The following is a 19,925-nucleotide window of genomic DNA, read 5'->3' as shown; positions in this document are numbered from 1 at the left end:
AGTGGTACAAAAGGCTTTGTGGGGAGGAGTTGGTGGGGAAAGTAAACATTCACTTTTTTGGTGGAATCAGGATAGGCTTTCCTAAAGAGATGAGTTTTTAGGTGGACACAGTAGGCAGTATTTGGTTGGGCTAGATAGTCCCAGAGGATCGAGGAGACCAAGGACAAATCCTGGTGGTAAGTGTGGGAGCTAATGATGAAGGGCTAGAAGGTCTTGGGAGGAGAAAAAGGATAGTTTGGGTGATGTTTTGAGATGAGGTTGATAATCTATTGATATATGATATATATGAAGATTTAAAAAAAAAGGAAACTAAATAAGGGAACATTCCAGGTAATTAAGATATAGCTTTATAAATTACTTTATTGTTACAGTGATTGTTTAGTAACTATTTATATGGAGCATTTGGATTTCCATTGAGTTCTTTATCAAACGCTCTTTTATAGTTTATGCATCGCATTATTTGATTTTTTTTTTTACAGCTTTACATTATCTCTCAGCAGTTAGGCTATGTAACCTGTTAAATTCCCACAGTATAAAATGTCCATGTTGAACCTCATTTTATAGTTTGTTTTTCTCACAGTGACTACATGTATATTGTATTTTAACCACGTTTAGGTCAGTTTAAGGCTACCACAAGCAGGTCTACATTATTTTAGGTCTATAAAATTAACTTTATCCTTAAACAGGATTATCTGAGAAGCTTTGTTGTAAAGTAATACTCAGGCTTGGGCCTTTTGTATATGTTCTCTAGATTGGAACGAAGCCAAGAAATTGTAATTTCTCTAGTTTAGGACTGTTGAGGGAATAGGTTGGGGTGCTTCACTTAAAACTGAACTTCGGTGTTGGAAGGCAACATGGTTTAATATCTTATATTTCTGGAGTTTTACTGCCTGGATGATACAGCCATTTGGCCTATTTTGAAAACCAACATCAAAGGTCAGCTGTTACAAAAGGATGACCTGGGTCAAATAGCGGTGATTCATGGACGAATGCTGCCCCTAGTGGAGACTACAGCATGCTTCCTGGAGGATGGACAGAAGAAGAATTTACTTCCTGGTGATTAGGAAGGACTGCCTCTTATGAATTTTTCATTGGACAGAGGGCTATACAGGGTGTTTGTGTGGGTGGTGTCTGAGTGAGCTTTAAAAGTAGTGGCCAGCTCGAATTACCTCCTCTTTTCTATTAAGCTCAGCCGAAATAGCATCTTGAGGACGACCTTACATAACGTATTATATATGTTCTTTTGTTTAATATGCGCTGTAATATTCTTTTAGAATAAACATATAAAAGGTGGCGCTAAGCATATACAATTGAATATACAGTATATATCATGAACCAAAATCATGAACATATATCACTGCAAAAAAACACATATATTGTTGAAGATATAGCAAGCTAAAAAGTCCATTAGTGATAGTGTTCCCAACACCAAAAAAATGCTTTAAATGAAGCTTCTAGTTCTTCCACCACAGGTGCTCAATGGAAATGTGGCAACTTACCACAGGTGTTTGACCACTTTTTAAGGTAGGTCAAATTGCACATTTGGAATAACAAATTGATTCCCACTGCCAACACCACTCTGCTCCAATGGACCCTCTGGGTGAAGCTAGGGCATAAAAATTGACTCCACTGGAGACGAGAGAGAAAGTCTCATAGTGTAGTATATTTAATAAAATGTAAAAGCAATGACAAAGTAGTAGGTTGCACTCACATGTAAAAGTGCCTGCCTGGCACTAGGGAAAACAAGGTGTGAGGATCTGGCTGGTTCCTAACGCAGTAACGTGCATTCCGCGTCCCACTCGTAGGTGTAAAGCCTGGTGTGGGGTGAGAAATCAGGACCCGGAAGTGACAAATCATTCTTTTTTGTGACTTGTTCACCTTCAAAGGGCAGCCTCATTTGCATATTCCTCATTCATAGGGCGCAATTCTAGGTATCCAATTACTTTACACGTTATAATCTTTTAGTGACCCCGCCCCCTTCTGACATCACGTGATGTCATGTGACATCAGAAGTGAGCGGGGTCACATGTTAACGTAACCGGGTGGCCCCGCCCTCAGCTATATAACAGCTGTCATCGCAAGGAGGATTCAGTCAGCGGGAGCCTCCCATGGAGGCGGAGCTGTTGCTTTTTTTGATAAATTTTTTTCCCGGTCCGTCGGCGCTGTGATCGAAGATGAATGGACATCGCAGGACAGTTTTTTTTTTAAATAAAGGACTTGTCCCAAGCTGTCTCTTTTCATTTTTAACATTTTGACACTTTTTTTGGTGAATGAGTAGGGGTACAATGTACCCGATACCCATTCATATAGGGGGGGCTGGGATCTGGGGGTTCCCTTGTTAAAAGGGGCTTCCAGATTCCGATAAACCCCCGCCCACAGACCCCCACAACCACCAGGCAAGGGTTGTGGGTACCAGGCAAGGGTTGTGGGGATGAGGCCCAACATGGGGACAAGGTGCTTTGGGGGCATGTGGGCTGGTACGGTTCAGGAGGGTGGGCATCTCGTCCACCCCCTTTTTCCTGCGACCTGTCAGGTTGCGTGCTCAGATAAGGGTCTGGTATGGATTTTGGGGGGACCCCTGCGCCATTTTTTTTCATTTGACGCAGGGTTCCCCTTAAAATCTATACCAGACCTGAAGGGCCTGGTATGGATTTTGGGGGGACCCCTACACCATTTAAAAAAAAAAATGGCGTGGGGGCCCCCGCCAAAATCCATACCAGACCCTTATTTGAGCACGCAACCTGGAAGGCTGCAGGAATAGTGGGGGGGTGGACGAGACGCTTATAAACAGCACTGGGAAACAGTCCACCAATTCACCATTTATAAACAGCGCTGGAGAACGGTTCACCAACCCGTTAATAAACAGCGCTGGGAAACAGTCCACTAATCCACTGTTTATAAACACATGTTGGTAGAAGACGGGTTCAACTGTATCTAAAGCCCAAACCTATTTTTTCTTTGTTTTGGATATGGTGAGAAAAGAGGTTATACTTTGGTAACAACTGTCCTTGGGAAAACAAATACTAGGAAATCAACATTTTACACTTGTCACTGGAACAGATATGGCTACATATGTTTAAGTAACAACTGTCTAAAAGAGGGGATTTAACTAACTTTCTTTCACTTCCTGTTATGTCTCTAAAATAGGAAGTAAAAAACAATCTCCCCAATGGGACACAGACAGAAAAAAAACAGACAATTGCTCCTTCCCTTATCTATCCAAAGCTAAGAAAAAAAATGTTTTGGATTTAGACAATTTTAAGTGTATCTGTACCTCCAATTTTTTTTTTAAGTTTTAGTTAAAATGGGGGAAAGGTTAGAACCTCTGTCAGTTTTTTTCTGCTATTAGGGCTCATTTAAATAGGGTTCTCTCACTTCCTGTTCTGGGGACAAAGTTTTACCAGACTGGAAGTGAGGGAAAATCTACAACAGGGTAACAGACAACAACAAAAACTGACAGAGATTCTAGTATTCCACCACTTAACTCCTGGGGACAAATTTTTTACCATACAGGAAGTAAAGGAATCTCTCCAATGGACCTTCCAACGACAGTAAAACCTGACAGGAGTTTGAATCTTCATATTTTGTTATTCAAAACTAAAAAGAAAATATTGGCTATAGATGCAGTTTAAAGCTAAGGTCTATGAAAATAGAGAAATAACACACTGCCCCTCCCTGAAAATCAAGACTCAAGCAAAGCAGATAAGGATAGCATGGATCACAAAGTTCCATCTGCTGGCTAAATATTTGAATTTAAAAAACTTGTTTTGTATAAAAAAAAAAAAAATGCATTTTTTTTTTTACTCCTCACCAAATTTAGGTGCACCTAAAGCCAGACTATGAATATAAACCTCCCTGGCGATAATCCTGAGTGTGGCTCGGGGTGAATTTTCATTACCAAAAGCAGTAACCCCGAGCCACACTCAGAATTGCATCGCAGTATCCGAGGAAAGTTACTTACCTTGTCCCCAGGATCCTGCGATGTCCTTGCGCTGTGTCCGCGGGCTGTGTTCTCTGCCCGATTCATCACAGTGCCGAGCTCCGTTCCCTGTGAGCGTCGCAATCGCGGCGTCGAATTTAAAAAGTGTAGAAAATACAATTTTACAGATTATATTACTGTATCAAATCATTTCACATCCCTTTTGTCCCTAGTGTTTTGCCCAGTGTCCTGCATGCACTTTTATATTATATATACTGTTCTTTCTGCCCGGAAACTTGAGAATGTTCCTTGCAACCAAAAAGTGTCCCTTTATGTCAAAAGCGGATTTAGACCAGCTAGAAAACAGCGATAATACATTAGAAGCACTCACAGAATTAAGCGATAGCGATTTGTGGGGAAATTCCTCATCAAACACTGAAAGTAATGACAGTGACAATTCTGCAACTGAGCAAATTTCTGTGTTTTTGATTTGATTACGTTATTGAATACATTTTAATATTATTATTTTTTATAATTATTTATAGTTATTTATTATATTATAATTTATGATTTCGTGTTTCAAACTCTATTATACCCGGGATGTTTACTAGACTCTTGTTTGGACAGTTTTAAAGCGGGGGTCCACCTATCTATCGTTTTTTTTTTTTTTTGAGTTCATTCACAAACTTTTCTTCTCAGCATTACATACTCACATATCGTGTGTAATATGTCCGCCTGTGTCAGATTTAGTCGGAAAGAATAACTTATATTATTCACTGCAGGCGGTTTCCATCTTCATTGTGGGCATTTGAAGCCCACAAGCATTTATTTCCTGGATGTGGTGAATGCTGTGCTCCCAGCATTCACCGCTCGTTCCCGCACATGCTCAGTGGCATCATGGGAAGCCTGAGACTAGCTCCCAGGAATCTGGAAGAGGCTAGAAACACGCCTACTCCCACGGGAGGAGAACCAGGAAGTGCAAAGAAGAATAGAAAAATAAAAGGTAATTACGGCGATTTAAATTTTTTTAAACGGCATGTCAGCATCTAGGCCAGGAAGAGAATACATACAGATATTGTTCAAAATTTGGGTGGAACCCCGCTTTAAGTGAGTTATTCCTAAGAATTACAGGCCTACAATATAAAACGCCAAATTTACATGCGAAACAATGTACCGCTTTAAGACGCAAAAATCTGACATAATCATACCGCCAGGGAGGTTAAAGTAGAAATATAAGCAAAACTTTTTTTGTCACTTTGGAGAGTAAGGATGGGTTGTAAATGTACTGTAAGTTTATTTTTGTCATCTGTATCTCTTTGGGGAGCTTTATCTTCAAAGAGAAGTATGGGGTTTGTTTTTTTCAGATTCATACTTACCTAGCTGGATGCAGCATTGGTCTGATGCTCCAACTGTCTCCCACTGGCTCTAACACTAATGCCCTGTACACACGGTCGGACTTTCCAACGGAATATGTGCGATCGGAGCTTGTTATCAGAAATTCCGACCGTGTGTGGGCTCCAACTGACTTTTTCCATCGGAATTTCCGACACACAAAGTTTGAGAGCAGGCTATAAAATTTTCCGACAACAAAATCCGATCCTTTAAATTCCGATTGTGTGTAGACAAATCCGACGCACAAAGTGTCACGCATGCTCAGAATAAATAAAGAGATGAAAGCTATTGGCTATTGCCCCATTTATAGTCCCGACGTACGTGTTTTACGCCACCGAGTTCAGAACGATCGGATTTTCCGACAACTTTGTGCGACCGTGTGTATGCAAGACAAGTTTGAGCCAACATCCGTCAGAAAAAAAGGATGGATTTTGTTGTCGGAATGTCTGATCAATGTCCGACCGTGTGTACGGAGCATAAGAACTGATTGATCAAACACCGCCATTCGCTTGGTTCTTAGGGTGCCGGTCCTGGCATGTCGGCTGATCCCGACCATATGGTCATGATCCTTCCTGAGCCTGGACCGCTCTGTGATGTCAGCCATCTGTTGAAAACAGGTCACAGGATTGCAGAACAAACTGCGCTCCTGTGATCCACAGGAGAAGTACAGCCAAACAAGCCTTGGTTGTACTTCTCTTTTCACTTCCTGTCCCATAGCCAAAACAGGAAGTAAGAGGGAATCCCTGCAAATTGAAGAGGTTCTTCACTGTGGAAAAAAATTAAAAACTGTAGCTGCTGACTTTTAATATAAGGAGACTTATACTGAAGATCCTCCTAAAAGATCAAAACATATACTCTAAATTTGGGTTTTCGTAATTAACATCACTCGTTGTTTGTTTACAAGGGCTGGCAAGAGCTGTGATTGTGGTGCCAAATGTGCATAGTCTGGGCACAGGTTTACTTTAACCTGTTAAGAACCGCCCAACGCAGATATACTATACCTGTACGTGATTTTGTGCACTGGGTCTGGGGGAGCGCGTGTGCCACCGGTGACCCACTCCCGCTGTGATTGGCGGGAGCCAATCTGCGTGTTCGGCAGACACGATGTCTGCCAGGACACGGCGATAGTTCTCAGGAGAGGCAGAATGGCGGTCTAAACAAAGCAGACCGCCATACTGTAAGAGGGGAAGATGGAGATCTTGTGTTCCCGCTAAGAAGGAACATGGATCTCTGTCTTCCCCCCAGTAAAAGCATCCCCCACACAATAAGAAAGTACTCTCAGGAAACACATTTAACCCTTTGATTGCCCCTGATGTTAACCCCTTTCCTGCAAGAGTCATTAGTACAGTGACAGTGCATTCTTTTAGCACTGATCACTGTATTAGTGTCACTAGTCCACTAAGTGTCAGATTTGTCTGCCACAATGTCGCAGTCCCGCTAAAAATCGCTGGTCATTACTAGTAAAAAAAGAAAATATGTCAATAAATATATCCCATAGTTTGTAGACACTATAACTTTTGCGCAAACCAATCAATATACGCTTATTGGGAATTTTTCTTACCAAAAATATGTAGCAGAATATATATTGTTCTAAATTGATGAAATTTTTTTATTGGATATGTTTCATAGCATAAAGTAAAAAATATTGAGGTCTTTTTTCGAAATTGACGGCTTTTTTTTGTTTCTAGCGCAAAAAGTAAAAACCGCAAAGGTGATCAAATACCACCAAAAGAAAGCTCTATTTGTGGGAAAAAAGGACATCAATTTTATTTGGGTACAGCGTCGCACGACCGCACAATTGTCAGTTAAAGTAAAGCAGTACCGTATTGTAAAAAATGACCTGGTCATGAAGGGGGGTAAATCTTCCGGGACTGCAGTGGTTAAACAAAGAAAAAAAATGACATATGAAACCAATATACATTCTCTTCAAGCCAACACACTAAGCACCTCAGTTGACATTTCATGTAAAAATTAGGGATCTCGTGTGAGGTTTCTTGGGTTTCTGATGTCATCAAAGTTGTCTAATATTGGAGTTCATCCTGTCACCTGTCTATGCCTTACTGACAATGGCTGCCAGTGACAGTTAGGTAAATCTATCTAGGCTATTCTCATTAAAAAAAAAAAAATTGCTTAGTAGCACAAGCTGGAAATTACTTTCAGAACTGAACAAGTAGATACTTAAACTCTTCCCTGTCTCTCAATTACCATGGTTTTGTAAGAAGGTTCCATTAGAGAGAGACAGTCTGAAAGCAAACGACCTCTTTGGTGATGTCTGCACACAGTCATAACCCATAATGAATTGTTAAGTGACTTGTGTCTTGTGTGCACCGTGTGTGACATTTTTAATTATAAAACAAATACTTTATACACATTTTAAGCAACAGATATTAAACATCCGTTTTAAACTTCTTAAAATAAATAACTGAAACAAAATAGATCTAAAATAATTATAATTCCCCTTTAAGCAAAAGACATGTCTGTGGTTATTGTCCCATTAAGGGCAGCTTTACAATCTTATCAAGTGAGATTTGTAAACAACTAAAGAAGTTAAAAGTTCCCCGAGGACTATAATAGCAATGTATCAACATTGATTGTTCCTTCTTTTCATTTATGTTCTCTTTACTGCCTAAACTATATCTTTTTTTATAATCCATGACCATTTGCCTGAGAGCAGCCTTGTGTACTAAACAAGGTCTTTCACCTTTATTCTAAATCAGCCAAAGAAAATGGATCTGACGGCTCGAAAATGAGAGATATGCTTGGTCAGTGACTGGCCTCAATGTGGTCACTGCCTGAGCCCACAAAGGTATCCGTCAGACTGGCTGCAGGCTAAATGGCTTAAGAGCAGCTTGATGTGCAGAATAAGACATCTTGGATGAGAGAAGGGAGAAAAATGGCTGGTGAAAAATACAGGTTTTACGAGAGTTCCAGCCTGCGTTAGCTCTACAATGTTACCTGAGCAGATTAACAATGCACAATCATAAGAAGTGTGCTTTATAGTAAAGCAAGAGAAGACAGGCTCTGGACAAAAACAAAAATATCATTACAAGCAGGTATGACCACCATTACGTATGTACAACCAGTCCAATCTCTCAATGTTCTACCTATAATACACCTGTTACAGCATGAAAACTGAGACTCCCATTTTATGATTCTACTATTATTTCTCAATCCTTCTTCCTGACATCTGTCTAAGCTGGCCTTTCTCAACTTTTTTACCCTGGAGGAACCTTCGAAATAATATTCAGCTCCTCTGGAACCTCGGCTAAAACTCATTCCTATAGTTCATGGTAAATTAATGTGATCAGTAAATTGTAGCTACAGGAATAAACAAAATAACAAAGAATGTGTGCTAACTGCTGGTGACTAAATGGTTGGCAATTCAGCCGGGAAACTCTAGGGTTGTCTCCGTGGATTTCCTAGAACACTCTAGATTCAAGACATGCTGGTAGGTCAATCAGCTCCTGTCTAAAGCCCCGTACACATGGGTCGAATGTCGGGAGACAACAGCTGGTTAAAAAAAAACAACGACCGACATTCAACCCGTGTTTATCTCGACAGAAGCCGGTCGTGCATGCTGGAAAACCAGCAACCCTCCTACTCCCAATCAGCGCTCCCCTGTAAGAACACAACAGCTCAGCAGGAGGAGAGTGCTGAACTAACCTTGCATGCGGGGTTGAACGAAAAAAAATGAATAGTGTGTACCCGCCTTAAGTTGGCCCATGTATGTATGAATGTGGGTTAAGCCTGGTGCACACTAGTAGTTTTTTTTCATTCAACCCAGTAGGGCTCAGTAGGGCTCAGGAGGAGCCGCTATACTAACTATCTGATGTTAGTACATGTTAGTACAGCAATCCCTCCTGCTATTCTATTGTGTTTTGCCCCCCCCCCCTGCCAAAACACTCAGGTCAGCGCCCTCAGCCATTGGTTATGAGTGATGATCGGGAGCCGATCAGCAGACCTTTTTCAGTCATGCCCCTTCAACAGAAGCCGAAAGGCCGGCTCCTGTCGGACCCACTGCAGTACACATGGGCCGCCCGACATTCGGCCCGTGTGTACTAGGCTTTAGGGACCTTAGATTGTAAGCTCCTTGAGGGTGCGGACTGATCTGAAAGTATGATATATAAATGGAAGGTGCTGTGTAAATTGTGGGTGCTATATAAGTACCTAAAATAAATAAGTAACTAAAGAAGTTGGAGTGGGTCATTTTATGTGCTTTACATGGCAAGATTATTTTCAACACTAATCATAAAAAGAAATGGATCATAACAATTACCAGAGAAGAGTCACAGAGTGTGAACTTTGTAGTGTCCCCTTACACTGGGGCTAGTGGAGAAGTGGCCTTCTACATTAGTGATCCATTTTTGGATTTCCTGTTACTTTGGGTGCCAGTGGAAATGGTCCCATTGGAAACATAGGGGTCTATTTATCAATGTTTCCACCCCAGAATCACACTGTTTTCACTCATTTTCACTAAGATTCTATTAGAAAAATGTGTGAATCTTGGGTGAAAATTAGGTGAAACTCGTGTTAAAACATTGCTAAATAATTTAGAATTTCTATATTTGATGACTTATTTGTGAATATCAGATGTTTACATATCCTTTTTTACATGTTTATGTATCAGAATGCATATGTATCTGGAATGCCTTGTTATATATTTGATAACTCATTAAAAATATTAAAGTTGAAAAACAAAATATTGCTAAATAGAATCCATAGACAGCAACCTCAATTTGATGGGTTCCAACTATGGCAACTGATACACGATGAGATAAGTCACCTGGTTTCTTTATCTTGGGCTCCATTCACACTTGTATGACTCCAAAGTCCTGCAACATTTTTTGTGCAACTTTGATGCAACTTTGGATGGGTGCGACTTGGATCTGACTTTTTGTCCCTCTGCAAAGTGGAACCCGTTATTGCATGTAAAACATTCAGGTACGACTGTCATGCAAGTTTTGAGGGTTAACATTGATGTCTATGGCCCTCAAGTTATATAAAAGTCAGACCAAAGTAGTGCATGGACTACTTTGAAGTTGCTGTGGCTTTAAAGTTATTGTAAAGGAACAAATTTTGTAAAAAAAAAAATAATTAACAAAACATGTCACACTTACCTGCTCTGTTCAATTGTTTTGCACAGAGCAGCCCCGCTCCTCCTCTTCTTGGGTCCCCCACCAGCGGTCTGGGCCCCTCCTCCTTGCTGAGTGTCCCCATAGCAAACAGCTTCCCATGGGGCACTCATGTGTGCTTGCTCTAGAGCTGCCTCTCTACGTCCATAAAACACAAAGATTGTGGCCCAGCCCTGCCCCCTGCTCCCGCCTCACTGGCTGTAATTGACAGCAGTGGGAGCCAATGGTTCCTGCTGCTGCATTTCAGCCAATCAGGAGGGAGAGACCCGGGAGAGCCTCGGATCTCGTGCACATCGCTGGATCAAGGTTGGGCTTAGGTAAGTATAAGGCAGGCTGAGGGGGGAACTGCACACTGAAGGCTTTTTTTACTATGCAGGAAGGTAAAAAACCTACAGCCTTTACAACCACTTTAAGTCGCACATATATGAATGGTTATCATTGGAAAACATGGGGTATGACTTTTAATGCAACTTTGATGTCCAAACTCGTATGGCAAGTCGCACAAGTGTGAATAGGGTCTAAAACTGTTTTTCTCATTGTCTGGAGTTCTTTCTAAATATTTACAGGGGGAGATTTATTAACACTGGAGAGTACAAAATCTGGTATAGGTGTGCATGGTAGCCAATCAGCTTCAAATTTCAGCTTTTTCAATTAAGCTTTGCCAAAAAAAAAACTGGAATCTGATTGGTTTCTATGCAGAGCTGCACCAGATTTTTCACTCTCCAGTTTTAGTAAGTTAACACCAATGTATATATATATATATATATATATATATATATATATTAGACATGTGCACACTGAAATATTTCATTTCGGAATTTCGTTTTCGTCCGAAAAAAAAATGTATTTAGTTACTTCCGAAATTCGTTTTTTGTTAAAAATTGCATTCGTCCGAAAATCCAAATTAAGGTCGAATCTGTCATTGAAGGCTTATGGTGTCTGTCGAATGTTCAAAGAAGATTCGATGGAGCAGCTAAACTGTACGACGCCGTATAGTTTACCTGCTCCGTCGAATCTTCTTAGAACTTTCAACAGACACCATAAGCCAAAGTACGTGTGTACTTAGTTCTAGCTATTTTACTGCTCCTCCTCTTTGGTTACAATCAGCCAATAACATTCATCTTCGTTATTATTTTTATATATCTTTTCTCCCCTATGTCGAATCTTTTCTCTCTATGTCAAATCTTTTCTCTCTATCTAGAATAATCTTGGACTAATAGAGCTAAGGTTAGGCACATTCGACCACAGGTTTGATGGACACAGAATCTCCTACCTGTATCGAACTGTTGTAGCAACGAAAACGAAAATAAAGCATTTGTTTATGTCGGATCTTTCGTTTTTCGGATTCTGAACTTTCGTTATCGTTTGTTAAAATGATAACGAAAATACCTGAAATTCGGATGAAAATGCATTCGGACGAAAACGAATGCACATGTCTATATATATATATATATATATATATATATATATATATATATATATATATATATATATGTACAGTATCTCACAAAAGTGAGTACACCCCTCACATTTTTGTAAATATTTTATTATATCTTTTCATGTGACAACACTGAATAAATGACACTTTGCTACAATGTAAAGTAGTGAGTGCACAGCTTGTATAACAGTGTTAATTTTCTGTCCCCTCAAAATACACACAGCCATTAATGTCTAAACCGCTGGCAACAAAAGTGAGTACACCCCTAAGTGAAAATGTCCATATTGGGCCCAAAGTGTCAATATTTTGTGTGACCACCATTATTTTCCAGCACTGCCTTAACCCTCTTGGGCATGGAGTTCACCAGATCTTCACAGGTTGCCAGTGGAGTCCTCTTCCACTCCTCCATGACGAGATCACAGAGCTGGTGGATAAAGACCTTGCGCTCCTCCACCTTCCATTTGAGGATGCCCCATAGATGCTCATTTGGGTTTAGGTCTGGAGACATGCTTGGTCAGTCCATCACCTTTACCCTCAGCTTCCTTAGCAAGGCAGTGGTCATCTTGGAGGTGTGTTTGGGGTCGTTATCATGTTGGAATATTGCCCTGCGGCCCAGTCTCTGAAGGATGGGGATCATGCTCTGCTTCAGTATGTCACAGTACATGTTGGCATTCATGGTTCCCTCAATGAACTGTAGCTCCCCAGTGGCGGCAGCACTCATGCAGCCCCAGACCATGGCACTCCCACCACCATGCTTTACTGTAGGCAAGACACACTTGTCTTTGTACTCCTCGTCTGATTGCCGCCACACAGGCTTGACAAGATCTGAACCAAATAAGTTTATTTTGGTCTCATCAGACCACAGGTCATGGTTCCAGTATTCCATGTCCTTAGTCTGCTTGTCTTCAGCAAATTGTTTGCGGGCTTTCTTGTGCATCATTTTTAGAAGAGGCTTCCTTCTGGGAGGACAGCCATGCAGACCAATTTGATGCAGCGTGCGGCGTATGGTCTGAGCACTGACAGGCTGACCCCCCACCCCTTCAACCTCTGCAGCAATGCTGGCAGCACTAATACATCTATTTCCCAAAGACAACCTCTTTATATTATGCTGAGCACGTGCACTCAACTTCTTTGGTTGACCATGGTGAGGCCTGTTCTGAGCGGAACCTGTCCTGTTAAACCGCTGTATAGTCTTGACCACTGTGCTGCAGCTCAGTTTCAGGGTCTTGGCAATCTTCTTATAGCCTAGGCCATCTTTATGTTGAGCAACAATTCTTTTTTTCAGATCCTCAGAGAGGTCTTTGCCATTAGGGTGCCATGTTGAACTTACGGTGATCAGTATGAGAGAGTGAGAGCGATAACACCAAATTTAACACACCTGCTCCCCATTCACACCTGAGACCTTGTAACACTAATGAGTCACATGACACCGGGGAGGGAAGATGGCTAATTGAGCCCAATTTGGACATTTTCACTTAGGGGTGTACTCACTTTTGTTGCCAGTGGTTTAGACATTAATGGCTGTGTGTTGAGTTATTTTGAGGGGACAGCAAATTTACACTGTTTCCACTTGCCCTCCGCTGCACGCCGGTATACGTTGGCACAATGGCAGTGGTGGGCAAATGGGCGTACCTGTACGTCCCCTTTAATTGGCGCAGCTGTGACCGCATCCGTGGGACCGGCAGACTCGATGTCCGCCGGTCTCCCGGCGATCGTGTCACGGAGCGGCAGAACAGGGAAGTGCCTACGTAAACAAGGCATTTCCCCGTTCTGCCTTGTGACATGAAAGAGATCACTGCTCCCTGTCATCGGGAGCAGTGATCGCTGTCTTGTGAGTTGAAGCCCATCTCCTCCACAGTTAGAATCACTCCCTAGGACACACTTAATCCCTTGATCACCCCCTAGTGTTTCACTCCTTCCCTGCCAGTGCCATTTACACAGTAATCAGTGCACTTTTATAGCACTGATGGCTGTATAAATGACAATGGTCCCATAATAGTGTCAAAACTGTCCGATGTGTCCGTCATAATGTCGCAGTCATGATAAAAATCGCAGATCACGACCATTACTAATAAAAAAAATGTATAATAAAAATGCCATAAAACTATCCCCTATTTTGTAGACGCTATAACTTTTGTGCAAACCAATCAATATACGCTTATTGCGATTTTTTTTTACCAAAAATGTGTAGAAGAATACATATCAGCCTAAACTGAGGAAAACATTTTTTTATACATATATTTTAGGGGGATATTTTGTAGCAAAGAGTAAAAAATATTGCTTTTTTTTTCAAAATTGTTGCTCTTTTTTTGTTTATAGCGCAAAAAATAAAAACTGCTGAGGTGATAAAATACCACCAAAAGAAAGCTCTATTTGTGGGAAAAAAAGGACATCAATTTTGTTTGGGTGCAACGTCGCACGACCGCGCATTTATCAGTTAAAGCGACGCAGTGCCGAATCACAAAAAGTGCTCTGGTCAGGAAGGGGGTAAAATCTTCCGGGGTCGAAGCGGTTAAACAAGCTGTACACTCACTACTTTACATTGTAGCAAAGTGTAATTTCTTCAGTGTTGTCACATGAAAAGATATAATAAAATATTTACAAAAATGTGAGGGGTGTACTCACTTTTGTTAGATACTGTATATATACAGTCAGGTTCATAAATATTGGGACATCGACACAATTCTAATCTTTTTGGCTCTATTCACCACCACAATGTATTTGAAATGAAACGAACAAGATGTACTTTAACTGCAGACTTCCAGCTTTAATTTGAGTGTATTTACATCCAAATCGGGTGAACGGTGTAGGAATTACAACAGTTTGTATATGTGCCTTCCACTTTTTAAGGGACCAAAAGTAATGGGACAGATTAACAATCATCCATCAAACTTTCACTTTTTAATACTTGGTCGCAAATCCTTGGCAGTCAATTAGAACCTGAAGTCTGGAACGCATAGACATCACCAGACGCTGGGTTTCATCCCTGATGATGCTCTGCCAGGCCTCTACTGCAACTGTCTTCAGTTCCTGCTTGTTCTTGGGCCATTTTCCCTTCAGTTTTGTCTTCAGCAAGTGAAATGCATGCTCAATCGGATTCTGGTCAGGTGATTGACTTGGCCATTTCATAACATTCCACTTCTTTCCCTTAAAAAAACTCTTTGGTTGCTTTCGCAGTATGCTTCGGGTCATTGTCCATCAGCACTGTGAAGCGCCGTCCAATGAGTTCTGAAGCTTTTTGCTGAATATGAGCAGATAATGTTGCCCAAAAAACGTCAAAATTCATCCTGCTGCTTTTGTCAGCAGTCACATCATCAATAAATACAAGAGAACCAGTTCCATAGACAGCCATACATGCCCACGCCATGACACTACCACCACCATGCTTCACTGATGAGGTGGTATGCTTTGGATCATGAGCAGTTCCTTTCCTTCTCCATACTCTTCTCTTCCCATTACTCTGTACAAGTTGATCTTGGTCTCATCTGTCCATAGGATGTTCTTCCAGAACTGTGAAGGCTTTTTTAGATGTTGTTTGGCAAACTCTAATCTGGCCTTCCTGTTTTTGAGGCTCACCAATGGTTTACATCTTGTGGTGAACCCTCTGTATTCACTCTGGTGAAGTCTTCTCTTGATTGTTGACTTTGACACACATACACCTACCTCCTGGAGAGTGTTCTTGATCTGGCCAACTATTGTGAAGGGTTTTTTCTTCACCAGGGAAAGAATTCTGCGGTCATCCACCACAGTTGTTTTCCGTGGTCCTCCGGGCCTTTTGGTGTTGCTGAGCTCACCGGTGCATTCTTTCTTTTTAAGGATGTTCCAAACAATTGATTTGGCCACACCTAATGTTTTTGCTATCTCTCTGATGGGTTTGTTTTGTTTTTTCAGCCTAATAATGGCTTGCTTCACTGATAGTGACAGCTCTTTGGATCTCATCTTGAGAGTTGACAGCAACAGATTCCAAATGCAAATAGCACACTTGAAATGAACTCTGGAATTTTTTTCTGCTGCTTGTAAATGGGATAATGAGGGAATAACACATATCTATCTATCTATCTATCTATCTATCTATCTATCTATCTATCTATCTATCTATCTATCTATCTATCTATTTATCTACGTGAAAAACAGAGCCCTTTATATTTTCCTACTATTCTTTTTTTAAACTAGAATATAAAATAATAATATCTGAATAAAAGTTGTTAAATATTCACATTAACTATATAACTACAGCCCTTCTTGTGTATAATTGCCAGGTTAACATGTCTTACAAATGCTCCGAATCCCCAGGACACACACATTCTTTCTCTTAGGCCCACTGTAAATGACAGCCTTGTCCTTTTATAAAGCCTATACAATACATACATGAAACAATGTTCGACCTATGGCTAAGATGAGATCCAGCATATGCCCTTTAAGCTTCCCAATGATAGATTGCAATCAGTCCTAGTGTATGCATTAACAAAAGGCCAATAGCTGAACATTTGCCACCTTTCAAAGCTTTTAGAGAATGTACACATCATTATTTGCATTACAATGTCATTGTTAAAGAGACACACAGATCTGCATGCCTTGAGGTTAGGTTACAGTTACTAATTGTGGTGAAACCTTGTTAAGCCTCTACATAAAGTGCACAGCAGCAAATTAATGACAAGGGAACAATGGCTTGGATTTCCACGGACATGAACTGAGCTCCATAAGAAAGGAACAATCTATGACTTCCAATTTTACAGCAACTCCAGGAAAATAAGGAGGGTTTTAATTTCCCCAAAATGTTCTTACAAATTTGGTGAATTTGACACATTTTCACCATTTTGGAGAAATGCTTTGAAGTCAGCAGGGAAGGAGAAATCAATGCATATCTAAACATAAAAACTAAAATTTTATATATTAAAGCTTACCAGTCTTTAGATGTGGTAACTGCATTTGTTTTCTTTTTTTCAAGCCTTTTCATCTTTAAAGTGTTTGTAAAGCCTAAATTCTAAATTACTGCCAGCCCCTCTATTAGAGCCTGGCATACCACACTATGTACAATGCTGTGAAAAAGTATGTCCTCCCTTCTGATTTTTTTATTTTTTGCATATTTGTCACACTTAAATGACTCAGATCATCAAACTAATTTTATTATTACACAAAGATAACCCGAGTAAATACAAAATTCAGTTTTTAAATGATATTTTCATTTAATTTTCAAGCTGTCCAAATCTGCCTGGCTTTATGTGAAAAAGTAATTGCCCCCTAACTTGGTTGTGCCACCCTTGCGTAAACAGCTGCAATCAAGCGTTTGCGATAACTGGCAATAAGTCTTTCACATTGATGTGGAGCAATTTTGGCCCACTCTGTGCAGAATTGTTTTATTTCAGCCACATTGGAGGGGTTTCTAGCATGAACAGCCTGTGTAAGGTCATGATACAGCATCTCAATTGGATTTGAGTCCAGGCTTTGACTAGGCCACTCCAAAACCTAAATTTTGCTTTGTTTGAATCATTTGGAGGTGGACTTGCTGTTGTGTTTGAGATCATTGTCCTGCTGCATAACCCAAGTATACTTGAGCTTGAGGTCATGAACTGATGGCCAACCATTCTCCTTTAGGATTTTTTGGTAGCGCTCAAAATTCATGGTTCCATCAATTATGGTAAGTCATCCAGGTCCTAAAGCTGCAAAGCAGCCCCAGACCATCACGCTACTACCACCATGTCTGACTGTTGGTATGATGTTCTTGTTATGAAATGCTGTATTCGTTTTATGCCAGATGTAACCGGATGCACACTTTCCCAAAAGTTACGTTTTTGTCTCATCAGTTCACAGAATATTTGCCTAAAAGTCTTGAGGATAATCAACATGTTTTTTGGTAAATGTGAGATGAGCCTTTGTGTTCTTTTTGGTCAGAAGTGGCTTTGGCCTTGGAACTCTGCCATTTTTGCCCAGTCTCTTTCTTATTGTTAAATCATGAACACTGATCTTACTTGAGGCAAGTGAGGCCTGCAGTTCTTTAGATGTTGTTCTGGGTTCTTTTATGACCTGTGGGATGAGTCGTCGTTGTGCTCTTGGAGTAATTTTTGTAGGCTGGTCACACCTGGGAAGGTTCACCACTGTGGCAAGTTATCTCCATTTGTGGATGTTTGCTCTCCCTGTAGTTCATTGGAGTTTCAATGGCTTTGAAACCCTTCTTAGACTGATACATGAAGATTACTTTGTTTCTAATCTGTTTTTGAATTTTTTTAGATTGTGGCATGATGTGTGGCTTTTGTGATCTGTTAGCGTGCTTCAATTTGTTAGACAGCTTCTATTTATGTGATTTCTTGATTTAACAGGTTTGGCAGTAATCAGGCCTGTGTGTGGCAAGTGAATCTTAACTCAGCTTTCCAAAAAATTGTGCTTAATCACAGTTCATTCATGATTCAGCATGGGAGGGGGCAATTACTTTTTCACATAGGACCATCTTTTTTCCCTTAATGAATGAAATAATAATTTAAAAACTGCATCTTGGATTTACTCGGTTTATCTTTGTGTAATATTAAAATTTGTTAGATGATCTAAATTATTTAAGAGTGAGAAATATGCAAAAAAAAAATCAGGAAGGGGGCAAATACTTTTTCACAGCACTGTAAATTGTTTCGAAAAACGAGCGTTGTAAATACCTATTTAGAGCTATCTTCAGGCCGGTCATGTGACTCGTGACCGCTTTACAGCTCCGAAACATGGCTTCTGCGAGAGGGGCCGAGATCTCCCTCTGACGTCAGCCGGGCAGATCAAGTGGTCTCCCACAGAAGCCCTGTCTCGGAGCTGTAAAGCGCCCGCGATTCAGGTGACTGGCCTGAAGATAGCTCTAAATAGGTATTTACAATGCTCGTTTTTAGAAATGACTTACATTGTGTGGTATGTCAGGCTCTAATAGAGGGGCTGGCAGTGACTATTGTAGGTTTTTTATTTTTAATAATAGTGGCGGGGCGGAGACAGAGACACAGAGAGGGAGCTGACAGGCAAGGAGGAGGGGGTGAGGGGGAGAGAGGAGAGAGGACAGCTGCGTATGACGGAGGGATGCAGTCTGACCACGGTGGTCAGGGCTCAGAGAGAGGGATACAGAGAGGAGATACAGGAAGTGCCAGCTTCAGGGAGATTTTTTTTTGCAGTTTAGAGGGGGGCAGATTACACAGCACTAGCACTGTGCTGTGTAATCTGCTTTAACCACTTGCCGCCCGCCATATAGCAGAATGACGGCGGCAAAGTGGTTTTAATATCCTGACTGGGCCTCATATGACGTCCTCAGGATATTGAGCCGCTGCGCACCCCGGGGGCGCGCATCGCGGCGATTGTTGTTGCGGGGTGTCAGTCTGACACCCCGCAGCACCGATCTAGGTAAAGAGTCTCGGACGGAGACTCTTTACCACGTGATCAGCCGTGTCCAATCACGGCTGATCACGATGTAAATAGGAAGAGCCGGTGATCGGCTTTTCCTCACTCGCGTCTGACAGATGCGAGTAGAGGAGAGCCAATCGGCTGCTCTCCTGACAGGGGGGGTCTGTGCTGATTGTTTATCAGCACAGCCCCCCCTCGGATCCTACCCAGGACCACCAGGGAAGACGCCCAGGACCACCAGGGAAATCAGCCACACTGGACCACCAGGTATGCCCCCTAGACCCCCAGGGAAATACTAATCAGTGCAAAGGCAGCTGCCAATCAATGCCCAGGCAGCTGCCAATCAGTGCCCACTCCAATGCCTACCACTACCAGTGCCACCAGGGATGCCTATCAGTGCCGCGTATCAGTGCCCATCAGTGCCACGTATCAGTGCCCATCAGTGCCGCCTATCAGTGCCCAGCAGTGCCACCTATCAGCGCCACCCATAAGAACCCATCTTTGCAACCTTTCAGTGCCCATCATTGTCGCCTATCAGTGCCCATCAGTGCCCACCAGTGCCACCCAGTGCCACCAATAAGTGCCCATCAGTGCCGCCTATCAATGCCCATCAGCACTACATATCAGTGCCACCCATCAGTGCTGCCTACCAGTGCCCATCAGTGCCGCATATCAGTGCCCA

The sequence above is a fragment of the Aquarana catesbeiana genome, linkage group LG01 (genome assembly GCF_042186555.1).
Source record: "Aquarana catesbeiana isolate 2022-GZ linkage group LG01, ASM4218655v1, whole genome shotgun sequence".
In the NCBI taxonomy this organism is placed as follows: domain Eukaryota; kingdom Metazoa; phylum Chordata; class Amphibia; order Anura; family Ranidae; genus Aquarana; species Aquarana catesbeiana.
This window is presented reverse-complemented; position numbering follows the sequence as displayed.